The following is a 19099-nucleotide window of genomic DNA, read 5'->3' as shown; positions in this document are numbered from 1 at the left end:
AAAGCTAGCTATGATCACGTAAAATCCAGTATTTTGTTTTCCATATAAACCCTTAATCAAAATCTTATTCAGAATTGTATTTTCTATTAAATCTGAAATAAGGCAAATAAAATATTCAGAAAAAATGTAATTGCTTGAAAAACAACAAACCAACATTGAGTTGGCGAAGGAAATGTTTTGATTTGGTTTAGGAAATGAATATTTGAAGAAGGAATTTTTTTCCAAAAGGTTATTATTATTATTATTATATTATTATTATTATTATTATTATTATTATTATTATTATTATCTTTTCTTTATTAGCCATAGGAGCCTATAGATAAAATACAAAACGTGTCGTGCAAAAAAGTTGACAAAACATGTAAAACACGTACACATATATATTTGTGTGTGTTTGTGTGTAGATGTGGGTGGGTGGGTGAGTGCGTGTGTGCATGTGTGTGTATTTGTGTGAATGCGCGTGTGTGTGCGCACGCGCGCGTATGTAATAGAGATAATTATCTCCCACATAGAAGGGAAACCCTAACCTAGGTAAGATAAAGGCACCAAAGGACTTTGACCACCTTCCACTCCGATCACCTCTTACAAGATGGAACTTCTGAAATTGCTCTGGAACGTCGCGTGTAAACACTCCGACATCCATTGGGGCGTGTTCCTTTTTCTTTAGATAAACTCTTTTTTGTGTTTTTGCTTCGGTGTTTTCTTCTACACCTCCACCCTCAGTCTCTTACAAACATCAAGTTATTCATGCACTCCGTGCCGTTAGATGATAATACTAGATGCAATATCTAAGTTCTGCTTCTGTCCACAATCTTTTAATACTGATTTCAAATTTCGGCACAATGCCAGCATTTTTTAGGGAAGACGTAAGTCGATTACATCAACCCTAGTACTCAACTGGTACTGATTTTATCGACCCCGAAAGGATGAAAAACAAAGCTGACCTCGGCGGAATTTGAAGTCAGAAGGTAAAGACGGATGAAATACTGCTAAGCATTTTGCCCGGCGTGCTAAATCTTCTAATGTAGATTTAAAATGTCGACACCAGGACCGCAATTTTGAGGGAGTGCAAAATTACATCAACCCCAGTGTTCTACTGGTACTTATTTTATCGACCCTACAAGGATGAAAAGCAAAGTCGACATCGGAGGAATCTACTCAGAGCATAGTGTCTGAGGACGAAATGTCGCTAAGCAATTGGCTCGACGTGCTATTCTGTCAGCTCACCGCCTTACATTCTTCTAATATTGCATTACATCCATATGAGCTCTTTCTTGTAATTCTTCTGTTTTCCAGTTAGATTGTTTCTGTTGGTGATGTTGAAATGCCGTGTAACTTAATGTCAGAATTATGGTTTTATTGGAGTTAGGTATGTGATTAGTCTTTGGTTCTTAGGATCCTCCGCTTCTTTGGTGTTTTATAGGAGAATTATTTTCCTTTCCGTCAATCTCTCAACTCTGCTATGTGAAATGGCTACCTTATTATTTTATTAACGCATTTAACCATACACAGGTGTTAAACATGTTGATGTGGTATCCATAAATATTGGATTTTGTCTACTCCAGGTAATTTTCTCCCATGACTTTCATTAAGCCTTCTGTCATGATGTTTTCCCATTTTTAGCCTCACGTGATTTAATTTTTCTTTTGCATTTTTTTAAAGTTTTTTTTTTCTTTCCTATATTCACCTCCGCCATAAACGTTTTCCCATGTCTTCCCCCAAATTTTTTTTGTTTAGTAGATTTTCTACTGTTACTTTATCAATTTTTTTTTTTTTGGAAAGACTTCGTTTAACATTTTTTTTTATAACGACTTCGTTTATCTTCTTGAAACATTTAATTTCGTTTCAGCTACTTGGTTCATTTCTCAAGTCACTCAATGCTTTAAATGTCAGCGTTTAGTTTATTGTTTTATATCCTGTTTGTATTGAACTTTAAGCTTTCTTACAATTTATCTCCCGTTGAATCTTTTGTTTCCAATTGAGATTTTTTTGAAGTTGTTTCTCTCTCGCTGGACATGCCGGTAGATGGTGTCTGAACCATTTAGTATATAGTTATAATCGGCAATATGGCTTGCAGTGGGCCTTGTTCGGTATGCGACATTGATAAGTCGCAGCAATGATGAAACATTGACGTCTGTCGCTCTGAGAAGGGACTTAAGTGAGTTGACTCGCTTGACTGTGACTTACTTTCAGGTGTGTTTTTACATCAGGCGCATTGAGACTATTTTCTCTTACGCCTAAAAACCGCAGCTGACGCACAAACTAACAACACACATATCTTGTGTATGCGTGTTCGATTTTGTTTATATACTTCGAGCTGCTTCTAATTCATATTTGAATTTTTTTCCACGAACTAACACCACTCATACCCTATGTATGTGTGTTCGATTTTGTTTACAATTAACTTGTTTGATTATGCTATGCTTTATAGTGTATAATATTTTGCTGGTTTGTCCGTCTTAAATGTATATAAACTTTATCTCTCCAAGCTGCTGTTTAATTTTTTCCGTCATTTGTTTTAAGCTACTGTATTCATCTATATATGAGGACATTAATCTTGCTTCCATATTATTATTACTGTGTTAGGTTTAAGGTTGTATGTGCTTTGTATACTATTACCGGTTTTCCCATATTTCTTATGAATGAGCCAAAGGAGAAAGAGCAGCACCCATAATCTTTTTCAAGATTTCTAAACTGGTAGGGGGGGGGGTAGCTGCGTAAGCAAGAAGTAACAATTGGTGTATGCAATAGGAAGTAGCACATCTAATATTGAATTTTATTCACATGGGTGATCTGGTTCACATTCTTGAATGGACTCTGCTACAGGCATTACAAGAGCCAAGCAGTAGTGTTAGGTCGTTGACAGACTGAGTTTCCTTTTATAGTTACTTATGGTGTTCTATATCCTTATATGGTATTGGTAGTTTGGTCTTGTGTCATGATCAAAAATCTTTTGGATTCATCTTTGAATTCTGCTCTTCTCAAACAGTACTGAATTTTTTTAATTCTCGGATTTTGCTGTCCTACTTTTTTTATTAATGATATTTATCTTTTACTTGTTTCATTCATTGGACTGCGGCCATACTAGGGCATCGAAGAGTTAAGTCGAATAATCGATTCCAGTACTTGCCGAACCACTAACTTACAGGAACGTAAACAGACCGGCACCGGTTGTCAAGCGTTGGTGGTGCGGACAAACACAAAGACGCGCACGAGCACAGACACACACACACACTCACGCACTCACACACACGCGCACACACATACACACGCGCACACATACACACACATGCGCGCGATGGGCTTCCACACCATTTCCGTTCACCAAATTCACTCAGTATTGATCAGTCCAGGTTATAGTAGAAGATACTTGCTCAAGGTGCGCACAGTGAGATTGAACCCGAAATCAGGTGGTTGCAAAGCAACTTTCTGACCACACAGCCACGCCTACTCCTTGTCAGTTACTGGCCATGCAGGGGATTTTCTTGCCTACCTTTAAGCACGGCATTTTGTAATCCCATTTTCAGTTTAGCTTTTAGTTGTTTTTATTGTCTCTGTTGTTGTTTCTCTATTTTCCTCGCAATTGTCTGTCTCTATATTTGTTGCATTCGAGGAAGACAGAAAAAAGACTTTTGTTTGTTCGTGCGTTGTGGCTATTTTGTACCAGCTTCCCTTTTCTTTTTATTAGAAATCTTCATAGTCCCGCGTTTCCGTATACGTGATAAATGTAATCTTTAAGCAATGGTGTGTTCTAAATGCAGTCATTACATTTTTTGTTTTCCTTTCTCGTCTTGTTCATTCACTAAGCTTCCATTTGACAACCTAACTATAGTTTAGCATAATGGGTCTTAAATTATTGATATATATATATATATATATATATATATATATATATATATAAATTTATATATAGAGGGCATAATTATACATACATGCCAGGAGGCATTATATATACATGCCAAACGCTAGGAGGGACAATCAGTCATTTCTACCAAAAATATTACTAATCCCACCGAATGCAATTTTTCAAAGTAAGACATTTAAAAATATAGGCCTGTATCACAGTGATTTCATACTTACGTAATCATCAGCAGGCCTGAATGTATTATAAATAAACAACGACCCTGCCTCGCTTAAGCCGAACAGCTAACTGATCAACACTTTCTTTATTACAATTATAAAAATTAATACATAGAAAGGACGAATACAGGACATACATACATACAAGAAAATTTAAGAGAATCGATTAAAAAAAGTTTCGTTTGTATTCGTTATAAGTAATAGTTTTTGCGTAACTAGTGTTACAAACACTTGTAGCTGACCTTTGTGATTATACTGGAGCTTTCACACCCCGGCAATTGTTGAGGCCCTGCAGCTTCCACTTCCTCTCTCTCCTCCATGGTCAAGCTGGCCTTCTCGTACCCACCTTTCTTTCCACTTCCTTCCATCTATTCGCATACACTCCCCGCGGCAGGGTCCTCCTCTCCAGTCCCATCTTGCTTCTCAGATGATATCTGAAGTAGGTGAGCAAGCCGGGCCCGGAGACAAATGACCCTGTCGCGGTTCCTTCCATTCTCGTTCTCCACATGCATTCCTTTACCACTGCAACCGTGCAGTGAAAACATGCCTCACCTTCCTTCGAGAGTCCAGTTGGCGGTATCATCTTAATCATAGACTCAGCCGACAGCTGTACTCGTCCCAGATGCGATAACACGTGTTCTGCGTAACTTATCAAGTCGTTCAACTTCCGACAATGAAAAAAAGCGTGCTGAACGGTTTCATCGTCCAGCCCGCATCTTTGACACGTCGGTGGCACTGGAACTCCGTGCCGTGATAACTTTTCGCGAACAGGTAAAGCATTCCTGTAGCACTGCCAAGCCAGGGATCTTTGGAAATTATCCAAATACCCCGACCTGAACGTTTTCTTAAACAGATTGGCAAGCTGGTTTTCATCAAACCCCAGAGCCCCTCCTAGGGCGTCATCGTTTTTACCTTCTACCAGCCCTCTATAAAATACCGAGGTGGTATTTCCGCAGCCGGCCTTGCCCGTCCTGTGGATCAGCGTGAGTGCCTGTCGGCACTCCTTTTGCCATGGAGTCAGATTGCATCTTCTGATGTAACCGGGTTTAAAATTAACTAAGGAGGCCGGTCTCGGAAAAAATCCCTCTGCCAACGGACTCCACACCTTATCACCTTCCAGGTGGTGCCAGAGATGTCTTAGTCTCAACGCATGTCTGCGCATCATTAACCAAGGCATCCCTAACCCACCCTTTAACGGTTCTTGACAGCACACGGAGCGTCTCACAAGTGGCTTTCCTCCTTTCCACAAAAAGCGGAAGAGGGCTCGTTCCAACTTGTTAAGCCATGAGTCGGGGCAAGGGACGACGGTCAGGCGGTAGGTGATTACGGATGCAATAAACATCTGCGCCACCTCCGCCCTTCCTTTCAAGGACAGAGACCTTCCGGACCAGGTCCGTATTATGGCCTCCACCTTGCCCGTCACCTCGCTCCAGTTCTTCTCCGTTTGGGAGTCCGGTCCAAACCAGACTCCCAGCAACTTAACAGGGCCATCCGTCCAGTGTCCCACAACACTGGACAATATCGGCTTGTTCCTCCAGGTGCCGAGGCGCAAGCCGACCGATTTGTCCCTGTTAACCTTTGCTCCTGCCACCGCCTCGTATCCTCTGATAGCCTCCTCTACACCAGGTAGTTGGGCCTCCTTGGACACGATGAGGGTGATGTCATCCGCATAGGCAGTGACCGACCTCCCACCTCCGATTCCATCTGAGTTACTCCCCAGCCTCTCCAACCTTCGCAGTAGTGGCTCGAGAGCCAATACGTACAAAAGTGGTGACAAGGGGCACCCCTGACGTACTGAACATTCGATCGAAAACGGTTCTGTTAGGTAACCGTTTATCTGGACGGTGGACTTGATGCCGCTGTACATAGCGGAGATCCACCCGCGGAATTCGGGACCCAGTCCGGTCGCTTCGAGGACCGCCGCCAGGTACCCATGGTCTACCCTATCGAAGGCTTTACTTTGGTCCAAGTGGACCATTACCCCACCTTTGCCGGTTACTTTACCCACCCTATCTAAGGTGTAGCGTATAAGGTGAAGGTGTCCTGGATCGACCTGCCTGGAATTGCACATGTCTGTGCTCTCCCTACAAGTTCTCCACGACAACCGTCAACCTTTTTGCTAACACCTTGGCCAAAATCTTTAACTCTACATTAAGTAGAGTTATGGGCCTGTAGTTACTAATCATATCCCCTTTGCTCGGGTCTTTCTGGATTAGCGTCACCACTCCCCGGCTTACAGAACTGGGAATTCTCCCGTTCTGCTGCCAGTTCGTGTAGACGCCTGCCAGTATTCCCCCGAACAAATCCGGCATATTTTGGTAAAACTCGTAGGGCAGACCATCCAGCCCCGGCGATTTCTCCCCGGCGCACTCGGCCAGCACTTCCCTTATTTCCGCGGGAGTGATCGCTCCTTCACAGCACTCCGCCTCACGCCCCGCGAGCCGCGGCCCGCCGGCCAGGAAGTCCCTTAAGGCACTCCCCCGGTCCAGCGGGCCACCACCCCCGAACGCGCGCGCGAAATGCTGGTGAAGAAACTTTTGCATCTCCTCCTGTCCATAGATCTTTTGTCCCTGTTCGCCAGTCAAAGATTTTATTGAGGCTCTGTTGCCTCTCTTACTCTCCACACGACGGGCCCATCCGGCTACGTTAACACCTTCTCGTTTCCCGGCGCGCAGCTTAGCTCTGACTCTGCAACCTTCGTGTTTGGAGTCAAGGTGTCGGTACAATACCGTCCTTGCCGCCAGAGTACTCCGGATGCAGAGCCAGCTTCCATTGCCTCGTCTAGATTCTTAACTAAATCGCCCTCTAGACTAGCTCTATCTGTCCTTATCTGATTGCTAAATCTAACGGACTCTAATCGAATGGCTCTTTTGAGGGCGTGCCACCATCTATTGTTAATGACGGTGCCGCACAATGCCCTCTGAACTAACTCCTTAATCCGGGTACGGAAGTCTTCACAATTCAAAATAGCCTTGTTCAGCTTCCAGTACCCGGGTCCCTGTCTATGACACTTGTCTAATTGCACCTCACACGTCACAAACTTGTGATCCGAGTAAGGTACAATATGAAATTGTGGACAACTAAACGTATCCTTATCTCTTTTTTTATAATTATCCTATCTAGGTACGATCTGTGTGAGCCGTCGTAGTTACTCCACGTCCACTGTGGAACGCTCGGCTCATCCAGTCGGTAACGGTCCACTAGATCAAAGCTCTCTAGTAGACCCTTGAGGCTAGGATTCCCCTTCCTATTAGTTGAGCCAACACTGTCGATGTGCGCTTCAAGGACAGTGTTAAAGTCCCCTACTAGTATTACTGTTTTCGACGTCGCCAGAAAGGGCTCCAGGCTTCGAAAGAAAACCGTCTGTCTACCCTCGTTCGGGGCGTAGACAGCTACCAACCTGAAGGACTGTTTACTTGCGTGAGTCACATCCAGGACAACCAGCCTGCCTTCTGGGTCCAGAAAGACAGTACTTACCTGCAGGTCCAAGCTCTTCCTGATGAAGACTGCCACGCCTCTTCCTCCTCCTCGGCTAGGAGAAATAAATTTCTCGAAACCATTTAGAAGAGGTGAGAACGCTTGGGTCTCGCTCATCTTGGACTCGGTTACGATAGCAACATCTATACCTTGTGTCGTGAGGTCGTTCAGGAAACAAATTTGTTTCCATTTCGACCCCATTCCACGTATGTTTAGGCAGCCCAGCTTGGCCATTGTGAGCGAGGGAGAGAAATAACTATACTCACGTTTGTGAAAGGGAGCACGGCGGTCTAATTTTGCCTGCTTCCCTTTCTTCCGCTACTGCAGGGCTTTTGACCGGCGTTGCCACTGGGCTCTGGGTTGGTGTGGTTGCCGGGGTTATTGTTAGTTTTCCTTCTAACACCTCTTTGGTGACATCTCTTATTAGGCGGTTCTTCAGGTGTTCCTGAAGAACCTCCTCCTTCCATTCGTTCTCGCCTACCTTGGCGAAGCGCGCAATTGCTTTTCCATCTGAGGTTCTGCTATACAGCATGAACCTCGACAGTTTGCAGCATTTGTAAACTTTTTCGTTTTTTTCATCAAACGCAATTATTTTTTCGTTTTTCAATAAACATTTTTTAGGATCTTGTTTTACGGGGAGGGGTTGGCAAACTGTTTTCCAATGAAAACAGTGCCATGGGGGTAGGGTTGGGGGATTTGCTTAATGTGTGTGTCTGTAGTGCTAGTTGTTTTTTTCCTTGTTTGGGGAGGGGAGTCCAGGGTATTTTCTTTTTTCTTTTGTGCGTAACTTGGGTGTATTCCATCGGTTCTATTTGGTCTATTTTTGCTTCCGTATTTGTCTTGGTCGTTTTGTTGTTCTTCTTAGCTTCCTCTCCCTCCGCATTGGGTACACTTGGAGGGGCCGCATCTTCTGTTCTTTTTTTCCTGATGCAATTGGAACGGACGTGACCCTTTTCTCCACACTTGAAGCATCTGGGTCTTCGTCCTTCCACCGACACTCTCATGGACGTGCCATCCTCGTTAAAAATCCTGTCAGGCAGGCTCTCCAAGATCTTGTTCTCTGCCTGTACGAGGAGCTCCAGAGTCTGACCCCTCCAACGTACCGCTTCCTTCCTTCTCATTTGCAGTATGTTCATTTCGCGTTCTACATCATGTAAGACCGCCGCTGCTACCCACATGGTGTCGTATCCTCTGGGTATGTCTTCAACCGTTACCTTTGCGGTTCTCTTCCCCATATACGAGGGTAGCAGCATGATGTCGTCGTTTTTAAGGGTCAACGACGACACCTCCTTCGCCACCTCTGCCGTGTCAAAGTGTGCTTCGATCGTGGCACTTCGTGCACCTCTCACTATATGGCGAATTTTATCCCACACCGGGGCCAAGCATTTCTCAACGGTTTCGTTTTTTACTTCCATGATCTTTTTTTCTTTAAAGTTGTACACTTTATAGATTACGATCTTTTCCTTAATTTCTTGCACCTTCGCTTGCGGCGGCACAAGCCTTATTTCTCCTCCTTCTAGTTTTACCAAATTCCTATATTCGTACAGTTGTTCAATCTTGAATTCTATCTCCAACATGGCGCCGCCCACCGCGGCCGAGAATGATTGCCTGGGTACTGGGTTTTCCTCTTTTTCACCTTTTCCCATCACGGGAAAGTCTTCCTTCGACGTTAGGTCGAACTCCATCTCTGAAGGTTACCTTTAGGTAACAAGAATATGGTTAGAACAAAATTTTCTGCCCCGTAGGGCGAAAATTATCGTTTACGACGGGTACTGTTCAGAACAGTTTACACAAACAATGATATTATAACTTCGAATTCTCTTAAAAGCAGCAGCAAATTTCTCACAACGCAAAACGCAACAAACTGCTCCGCAAATGACAGCTAACTGATCAACATCAACGAAGCACATGGGTGAGTTTATATATATTTCCGGGTGAGTGGCAAACTTTTACAAAATTGTATTTCGGGAGAGGAAAAGTTTTTTCGGAATAAAAATTTTGCAATAAGGACAACTACTTAATAAGGAAAACTTAACAAGAAATTGTCAGGTAGATAGCGTAAAAACCTCATAAGAGAAAAAATTTCGAAAATAATTATTTCTTATTGAACATATTAATTTATATATAGAGGGCATAATTATACATACATGCCAGGAGGCATTATATATACATGCCAAACGCTAGGAGGGACAATCAGTCATTTCTACCAAAAATATTACTAATCCCACCGAATGCAATTTTTCAAAGTAAGACATTTAAAAATATAGGCCTGTATCACAGTGATTTCATACTTACGTAATCATCAGCAGGCCTGAATGTATTATAAATAAACAACGACCCTGCCTCGCTTAAGCCGAACAGCTAACTGATCAACATCAACGAAGCACATGGGTGAGTTTATATATTACATCGGGTGAGTGGCAAACTTTTACAAAATTGCATTTCGGGAGAGGAAAAGTTTTTTCGGAATAAAAATTTTGCAATTAAGGACAACTACTTAATAAGGAAAACTTAACAAGAAATTGTCAGGTAGATAGCGTAAAAACCTCATAAGAGAAAAAATTTCGAAAATAATTATTTCTTATTGAACATATTAATTTATATATAGAGGGCATAATTATACATACATGCCAGGAGGCATTATATATACATGCCAAACGCTAGGAGGGACAATCAGTCATTTCTACCAAAAATATTACTAATCCCACCGAATGCAATTTTCAAAGTAAGACATTTAAAAATATAGGCCTGTATCACAGTGATTTCATACTTACGTAATCATCAGCAGGCCTGAATGTATTATAAATAAACAACGACCCTGCCTCGCTTAAGCCGAACAGCTAACTGATCATCAACATCAACGAAGCACATGGGTGAGTTTTATATATTACATCCGGGTGAGTGGCAAACTTTTACAAAATTGCATTTCGGGAGAGGAAAAGTTTTTTCGGAATAAAAATTTTGCAATTAAGGACAACTACTTAATAAGGAAAACTTAACAAGAAATTGTCAGGTAGATAGCGTAAAAACCTCATAAGAAAAAATTTCGAAAATAATTATTTCTTATTGAACATATTAATTTATATAAGAGGGCATAATTATACATACATGCCAGGAGGCATTATATAAATGCCAAACGCTAGGAGGGACAATCAGTCATTTCTACCAAAAATATTACTAATCCCACCGAATGCAATTTTTCAAAGTAAGACATTTAAAAATATAGGCCTGTATCACAGTGATTTCATACTTACGTAATCATCAGCAGCCTGCCTGAATGTATTATAAATAAACAACGACCCTGCCTCGCTTAAGCCGAACAGCTAACTGATCAACATCAACGAAGCACATGGTGAGTTTATATATATTACATCCGGGTGAGTGGCAAACTTTTACAAAATTGCATTTCGGGAGAGGAAAAGTTTTTTCGGAATAAAAATTTTGCAATTAAGGACAACTACTTAATAAGGAAAACTTAACAAGAAATTGTCAGGTAGATAGCGTTAAAAACCTCATAAGAGAAAAAATTTCGAAAATAATTATTTCTTATTGAACATATTAATTTATATATAGAGGGCATAATTATACATACATGCCAGGAGGCATTATATATACATGCCAAACGCTAGGAGGGACAATCAGTCATTTCTACCAAAAATATTACTAATCCCACCGAATGCAATTTTTCAAAGTAAGACATTTAAAAATATAGCCTGTATCACAGTGATTTCATACTTACGTAATCATCAGCAGGCCTGAATGTATTATAATAAAACAACGACCCTGCCTCGCTTAAGCCGAACAGCTAACTGATCAACTCAACGAAGCACATGGGTGAGTTTATATATATACATCCGGGTGAGTGGCAAACTTTTACAAAATTGCATTTCGGGAGAGGAAAAGTTTTTTCGGAATAAAAATTTTGCAATTAAGGACAACTACTTAATAAGGAAAACTTAACAGAAATTGTCAGGTAGATAGCGTAAAAACCTCATAAGAGAAAAAATTTCGAAAATAATTATTTCTTATTGAACATATTAATTATATATAGAGGGCATAATTATACATACATGCCAGAGCCAGGGCATTATATATACATGCAAAACGCTAGGGAGGACAATCAGTCATTTCTACCAAAAATATTACTAATTCCCACCGAATGCAATTTTTCAAAGTAAGACATTTAAAAATATAGGCCTGTATCACAGTGATTTCATACTTACGTAATCATCAGCAGGCAACTGAATGTATTATAAATAAACAACGACCCTGCCTCGCTTAAGCCGAACAGCTAACTGATCAACATCAACGAAGCACATGGGTGAGTTATATTATTACATCCGGGTGAGTGGCAAACTTTTACAAAATTGCATTTCGGGAGAGGAAAAGTTTTTTCGGAATAAAAATTTTGCAATTAAGACAACTACTTAATAAGGAAAACTAACAAGAAATTGTCAGGTAGATAGCGTAAAAACCTCATATAAGAGAAAAAAATTTCGAAAATAATTATTTCTTATTGAACATATAATTTATATATAGAGGGCAATATTATACATACGCTATCTACCTGACAATTTCTTGTTAAGTTTTCCTTATTAAGTAGTTGTCCTTAATTGCAATATATATATATATATATATATATATAATATTCTCTTATATTTTGAATCTAGCTCTGTTTGAAGTATTAATCAAATGTGTCCACAATATTTTTTCCAGCTTCTTCCTTTCGTTTATGTGTTCTCTGTAGTTCATTAATTTTTAAGTATTTGTAAGTTTGTGCTTCTTCTAATTCACTTATCTCTGCTTCTTTATATACCACGATATGAGGGATATTTCATGAATTGTTCTCTTCTCAAAGTTACCTTAACCATTAAAAAAAAAAAAAATCTAAACTAAATTTCAAAACAATTTCTCCCGTGAATATGTACTGTATACTATTGTATTTAACAATTTTTTCGGTTGTTTATTGCAGACAATAACCGAAAGGTTACCCAAATACAAAATATGGTTGAGTGTCTTCCCATAGAATTTGAATCCAAATCCAGTCACAATTATGATGTTGGCTAAAAGTGTCAACACCAAGCAGAGTTAGTCTCTCGAAAAAGTCTTCTAATAGGGACGGGGTCTAGAGTAAGATTTTATAGTTTCTCCTTTTGTTCGTTGGTCATTTAATAATGATATATTTAATGTACCTACCTGTTATTGGTATTGTCTTACTCATGCGTTCTTTCTATGACATGCCTATAATGTTCTTCCTCCATCTACAATCTTCGATTTTGGCTTTGTTAATCAGTAATTGATTTTTATAACCATATGAGCTTTTGAAGCATTCCTTCTGGTCTTCTGAAGACGACTTTTTTCAGTCGATCGTTTATCTCCCGCGATGATACAGCGATAATTGTATATTAGGTCAAGATCTTATATATTATAGACAGATAGGTTATGGGCCTGTAATTTGTGAGATTTACTGTTTGATAAACCTAAATGAACATTTTAAAAAGGAATATCCACTTTCCTTTGTAACTATTTTAAGACCTCTGACAGAAATTTTGCATGCAGTACAAGACTCCTTACATTTCCTTTTCACGAAGGAGGGTGTTCCTCTAAATCAAGGGTGCCAGGAGATTTTTTATAAGTTTAGGGAGGGCCCTATTAGATATTCATGGGCCCCTTTTTGGTTTTCCGCCCCATCAAATGTATCGGCCAAATCACCCTTTTATGGACTTTAGTCCACTGAGATTTCTGCATAGACTGAACAGAAGTAGCTCATAGAATGGTGGTTCAGAGAAACAGGAAGAGCAGAACTGTTGCAGTAATCCTAGGTATACATATGGAAGAACTCCAGGTCAACTCTGACTGATTTAATCTATAATAAAAGACATTCTAGCCATGACCATCAAGTATGCGGGACTATATATTCTAATACAACATTTATGTAGGTAGGCTGTGATTTGAGGGATATTTGAGTGTTATTCCTAACAGGCTGAGTGACCATGTAGAATGTCCCTTGTATGCTAATGGTTGTAGTGTGTTGGTGAAGAAAGATTTATTAATCAAATGAATGGCATTTTATAGAAGCAGACTAAAACGTATGTTTGTGCATGTATCAACTGCACTAAACTCACTTTAATTATGCTGATGTGTGCCATACACGAGCTTAAAAGGAAGTCAGAGATATATCAGATCCTAGGCAATTGTATGGTTAAACCTTTGGGAGGATGTTTTCACTATGTTATGAACATAAAACTATCATCAAAGATTGTAGGGGATGTATTTATAGTAACTGTAGGAGTGTTAATAGTGCATTGTATAAAGAGAGTGGGTTGTTGTAAGTACATTTCTCTGTATAGAACTTGAAACAAGGAACTTTAGCAATTAGAAGATCTGTGCTAATGCCATCAGTTCATCCATAAAAGAAAATGATAATTGTTGAAATATTTATCCTAATATCAATGTCAAACTGAATCTTTTTAAGGTTATTTGCTGTAGCAAATTTTATAAAATTGGAACAAAAGAATAGAGGGTTGAAGATCATGATTTAAATGAAACCCAAAGATGACACGCAAAGATGACAGAGCATCGTATGAAAGAATTAGAATATCTTTATTCAGATGATCCAGCGCTAAGCATGTATTGAATTCATGCAACAGCTCAATACGATTTCTTGATTTCGAGCAATTAAAAAAAAAAAACGATAAATAAAATGAAACAAAAATTTTAATGTTATCAATGTGACGCATGTTGATGGAAGCAAATACAAATGTGATTTTAAATATCACTTTTGACGAAAAAAAAAAAACAGAATCACTTTAAAGCAGTATGGAAATTTTCAAGAATACTTGAAGAAATTAGAAACGGAAATTCTTTAAGTGTTTAAGAAACTGGAATAAAAGTCACTGCTATGATCAACGTTAAACTAAATTATGTTAACATTAGAATGCAAATTGACAGTGGTTGTCAGGTAAATATCTCAGAATTTCTGAATGGATTTAAATAAATCAAAAATTAGAAAAGTGTGATCTCAGGCTAAAACAATTTGATGGATCACTCATAAAAACTCGGGGAAAATTTGAAGCATTAATCGAAACTTAAGAAAATAGTTGTTATGAAAAACAAAGACCACAGGTTGCTTGGTAAGGTCGTGGTAAATGTTGATAATTCAGCATTAAAGAGGTCTCAAGGTTTAAATTCTTCTCAAATGAAATATAAGACCATGTTATTTTAGTCTATTTACAATATCAGTATTAGCAATGCCACCACCGCCTTTGGACGATTTTCTTCTGCTACTGCAATAGATTTTGAGTTTTTTAAAATTGCATGTCTATAAGCGATACTAACTCAGGACTAATACCGATGTTAATTAGGCTTTCCACATAACAAATTTGCACACACACACACACACACACACACACACACACACACACACACACACACACACACACACGCACACATACACACACACACACACACACAAACACACACACATTTACTTACACACACACACAAAAACATATACACAGACATACATATATATATATGCATATATACGGCTGGCTTCTTTCAGTTTCCGTCTACCAAATCCACTCACAAGGCTTTGGTTGGCCTGAGGCTATAGTAGAAGACACTTGCCCAAAGTGCCACACAATGGGACTGAACCCGGAAGCATGTGGTTGGTAAGCAAGCTACTTTATTTCATGAAAGATTTGCCATTAAGGCGTTACATGGAGGGGACATACAAATACAGACAAACATATAGGGTGTAGTAGCTTAAAACGTTGGTGATTACAAAAAAATATATATAATATTTACAATATAAAGTTTAAAAAATTTACTTCGGCCACACTTACCTGTGGGTGGTGGTGCATGGCCGTTCTTAGTTGGTGGAGCGATCCGTCTGGTTGATTCCGATAACGAACAAGACTCCGGCCTGCTAACTAGCGCGTCGATTAGTGCTTTTCCGGTAGCGCGGCGGCGCCGAAGCCGTCGTCGGTAGCTCCGCGCGCGGCCCGGGCTTGCCGTTGCCGCCGCTCTCCGGTCACACTTACCTGGTGCCAGATATACCCAGCTTGCACGCTACAGACTTCCATCTTTTCGCAAACACATCTCGTGACAGACACCTCTTCTCCAGCCTGATCTTACTACCGAGGTGGTAACTGAAAAAGTTAACCAACCCCTGTCCGGATACAAAGGTACCTGTCACTATACCTTTCGTACGCGTCTTTCATACTGTCTCTTTCAGTATGGCTACTACGCAGGAAAAACAAGCCTTCCTTTCCCTGCTGAGGAAAGGAGGTGGCACAATCTCAATGATAGACTCCGCTGATAGCTGTACTCTTCCATTCACTGACAACAGTTGTTCGGCGAAAGCAATCAGTCCCGATAACTCCGGACACTCCACGAATGCGTGCAAGACGGTTTCCCTATCCTGCTCACATCGCGGACATGTCGGCGAGACGGCACTTCCGTGCCTTGACAGCTTGTCGCGAACAGGTAACGCCGCACGGAAACACTGTCAGGCCAGGGATTTCTGGTAATTATCCAGGTACCCCGGCCCGAACGTTCTCCGGAACAGGTTGGTCAACTGATTTTCATCGTAGCCCAGGGTCTCCCCCAAGGCGTCTTGGGACTTAACCTCCACTAACCCGCTATAGAAATCCGCGGTGGAACTCCTGTTGCCGGCATTGCCCGCCCGAGAGAGTAGCTGAAGTGCCTGACGGCACTCCAATTGCCAGTCCTCCAGCCTAGGTCTCTGCTTGATCCAATTACCAATGTCCGTTAAGGACGTTAATCGCGGAAGGTAGAATCGAACGTGCGGTGACCACACCTGTTCTCCATCCAAGTAAAGCCAGAGGTGCCTCAACCTTAACGCGACCTTTCGCATCTTCAGCCAAGGCATCCCTAGCCCACCCTTTAGCGGTTTCTGGCAACAGACAGAGCGCTTTATAAGTGGCTTCCCTCCTTTCCACAAGAAGTGGAAAAGGATTCTCTCCAACTTGTTCAGCCACAAATCAAGGCAAGGCACCACGGTCAGGCGGTAGGTGACTACTGATGCTATGAACATCTGTACCACCTCCACCCTCCCTAGCAGGGATAACGCTCGTCCAGACCGAGTCTGGGTTAGAGCGGTCACCTTGCCGGCCACCTCACTCCAATTTTTCTCTATCTGGAGGTCTCGCCCGAACCAGACTCCGAGCAGCTTAACAGGACCTTCCGTCCAACGCCCCACGACGTTATTGGACGGCATCGGCTTGCCCCTCAAGGTGCCGAGTTGCAAACCGACCGACTTGTCCTTGTTCACCTTTGCTCCTGCCACCGCCTCGTAGCTTTTGATGGCCTCTTCCACCACTGGAAGCTGGTCATCATCTGCCACGATGATGGAGATGTCATCCGCGTAAGCCGTAGCTCCTCTTCCACACCATAGATCATGCGGTGCGCCCCCTATTGTCTCCAACTTCCGCAGCAAGAGCTCAAGAGCCAACGCATATAGAAGCGGGGACAGGGGACACCCCTGACGAACTGAACGCTCGATCCTGAACGGCTTCGAAAGGAAGCCGTTCACTTTGACCACAGACTCGATGTCGCTATACAAAGCAGCGATCCAACCTCGAAAGGTCGGGCCCAGGCCAGCCTCCCCGAGGACCGCCGCCAAGTACCGATGGTCGACCCTATCAAATGCCTTAGACTGGTCTAAATATACCAGTGCCCCCCCCCCTGCGCCAGAAAGCTTCCCGACCCTCTCTAAGGAGTAGCGTATAAGGTGGAGATTGTCGTGCATCGTCCTGCCCGGGATAGCGCACGTTTGCGCTTCTCCGACAAGTTTATCCACGACCCGCGCCAACCTTTTCGCCAGCACCTTGGCCAAAATCTTTAACTCTGTGTTCAGCAGAGTTATGGGCCTGAAGTTGCCTATCTTGTCCCCCTTGCTCGGGTCCTTCCTGATCAACGTCACCACACCCCGGCTCGCAGACTTGGGAATTTTCCCATTCTGCTGCCAGTTGGCGAAGACGCTAGCCAGCAGGTGCCCGAACAAGTCTGGCATACTTTTAAAAAACTCATAGGGCAGACCATCGAGACCCGGCGACTTCTCCCTGGGGCTGTGATTGGCCCCTCACAGCACTCAGCCTCTCGTGCCGAGAGACGCGGGCCACAAGACAGGAAGTCCCTAAGGGCCTCACCATGATCCAGCGTCCCGCACCTCCCGAACAACTCGGCGAAGTGCTTGTAAAGTGCCTCACACATCTCGTCCCGCTCCTTCACCGTGCATCCGTTTCCGTCAACAAGAGACCTAATTGTGACATTGTTTCCACGCCGGGTTTCTATCGTACGGGCCCATCCGGCAACATTAATTCCCTCGCGGCCCAATGCTCGTACTTTAGCCCGAACTCTACACCCTTCATGTTTGGTTTTGAGGTGACGGTCTAAAGCCGTTCTCGCCGCCAAAATGTGAGATGCAGAGCCCAACCTCAACGCCTCCTCTAACTTCTTAGCTAATTGCCCTTCTAATCTAGCCTTATCTAGTCTTAGTTGCTTACTAAACCTAATTGACTCGAATCGAATGGCTCTTTTCAGGGCGAACCACCACCAGTTATTAACCACGGCTCCGGTTAACGCCCTCTGCACTAACTCCTTAATCCGACTGCGGTATGCCTCACAAGTCAAAATAGACTTGTTCAGCTTCCAGTAGCGGTTTCCTATCTTTAGTGTGCTACCTATGTCCAGTCTACACTTGACCATTCTATGGTCCGTATAGGGCACCTGGACGAGCTGTGGACAACTAAAACTAGACTTATCTCTAGTTCTTATCACTATCCTGTCTAGATAAGACTTGAACCTTCCGTCGCCACTCATCCAGGTCCACTCTGGGACGTTCGGATGGTCAAGTCTGTAACGATCTGCCAGCTGAAACCGCTTAAGCAGATCCACGAGACGTGAGTTCACTTTCCTATGGATCGAGCCAACACTATCGATGTGTACGTCAACGATAGCCTAAAGTCTCCTAATACTATTAAAGTCTTCGACGTCACGAGAAAGTTCTGTAGGCGCCGATAAAAATCAGTTTGGAAGCCTCTAGCACAAGGTGCATAGAGTCCGATCAACCTGAAGGCCTTACTGCTGTATGTCACATCAAGGACGACCAGCCCACCTTCAGGGTCCACATAGACTGTACTTGTCTGCAGAGCCAAGCTTTTACGGATCAGTACCACTACGCTCCCTCGTCCTCCGGTCTGACCGGGAGACATGATTTTCTCGTAGCCATTCAGGAGAGGCGAGAAGGTTTGTAGACTGTCCAGTAAAGGTTTTAGTTGCCAATTTTGTACAAGACATTGTAGACCTTTAGCTGGGCTAAAAAGTCACATTTGATCACAGCACCAGTAACAGTTAAGCTTCGTGCAATGGCCATACTCGATAACGAGGGGGCAGCCATAATAATAATTAATGTATGTATGTATGTATGTATGTATGTATGTATGTATGTATGCATGTATGCATGCATGCATGTATGTATGTATGTATGTATGTATGTATGTATGTATGTATGTAT

At 42.0% G+C, this 19099-nt stretch overlaps 1 protein-coding gene and 1 long non-coding RNA gene across 2 annotated transcripts in view; one reads left to right on the top strand and one right to left on the bottom strand.

Moving 5' to 3' along the window:
- LOC115209719 (synaptotagmin-9-like) overlaps nucleotides 1-19099 on the top strand; it is a 278879-nt gene that overhangs the window by 56484 nt on the left and 203296 nt on the right. The window lies entirely within an intron of this gene.
- Nucleotides 2219-15590, bottom strand: LOC118762617. The gene is made up of 3 exons (XR_004998374.1): nucleotides 15405-15590; nucleotides 7594-7597; nucleotides 2219-2228 (listed from the first exon to the last, which is right to left on the bottom strand). It is a non-coding gene; the product is annotated as an uncharacterized LOC118762617 (long non-coding RNA).

This window comes from Octopus sinensis, linkage group LG3 (genome assembly GCF_006345805.1).
Source record: "Octopus sinensis linkage group LG3, ASM634580v1, whole genome shotgun sequence".
Taxonomy (NCBI): Eukaryota; Metazoa; Mollusca; class Cephalopoda; order Octopoda; family Octopodidae; genus Octopus; species Octopus sinensis.
This window is presented reverse-complemented; position numbering and strand designations above follow the sequence as displayed.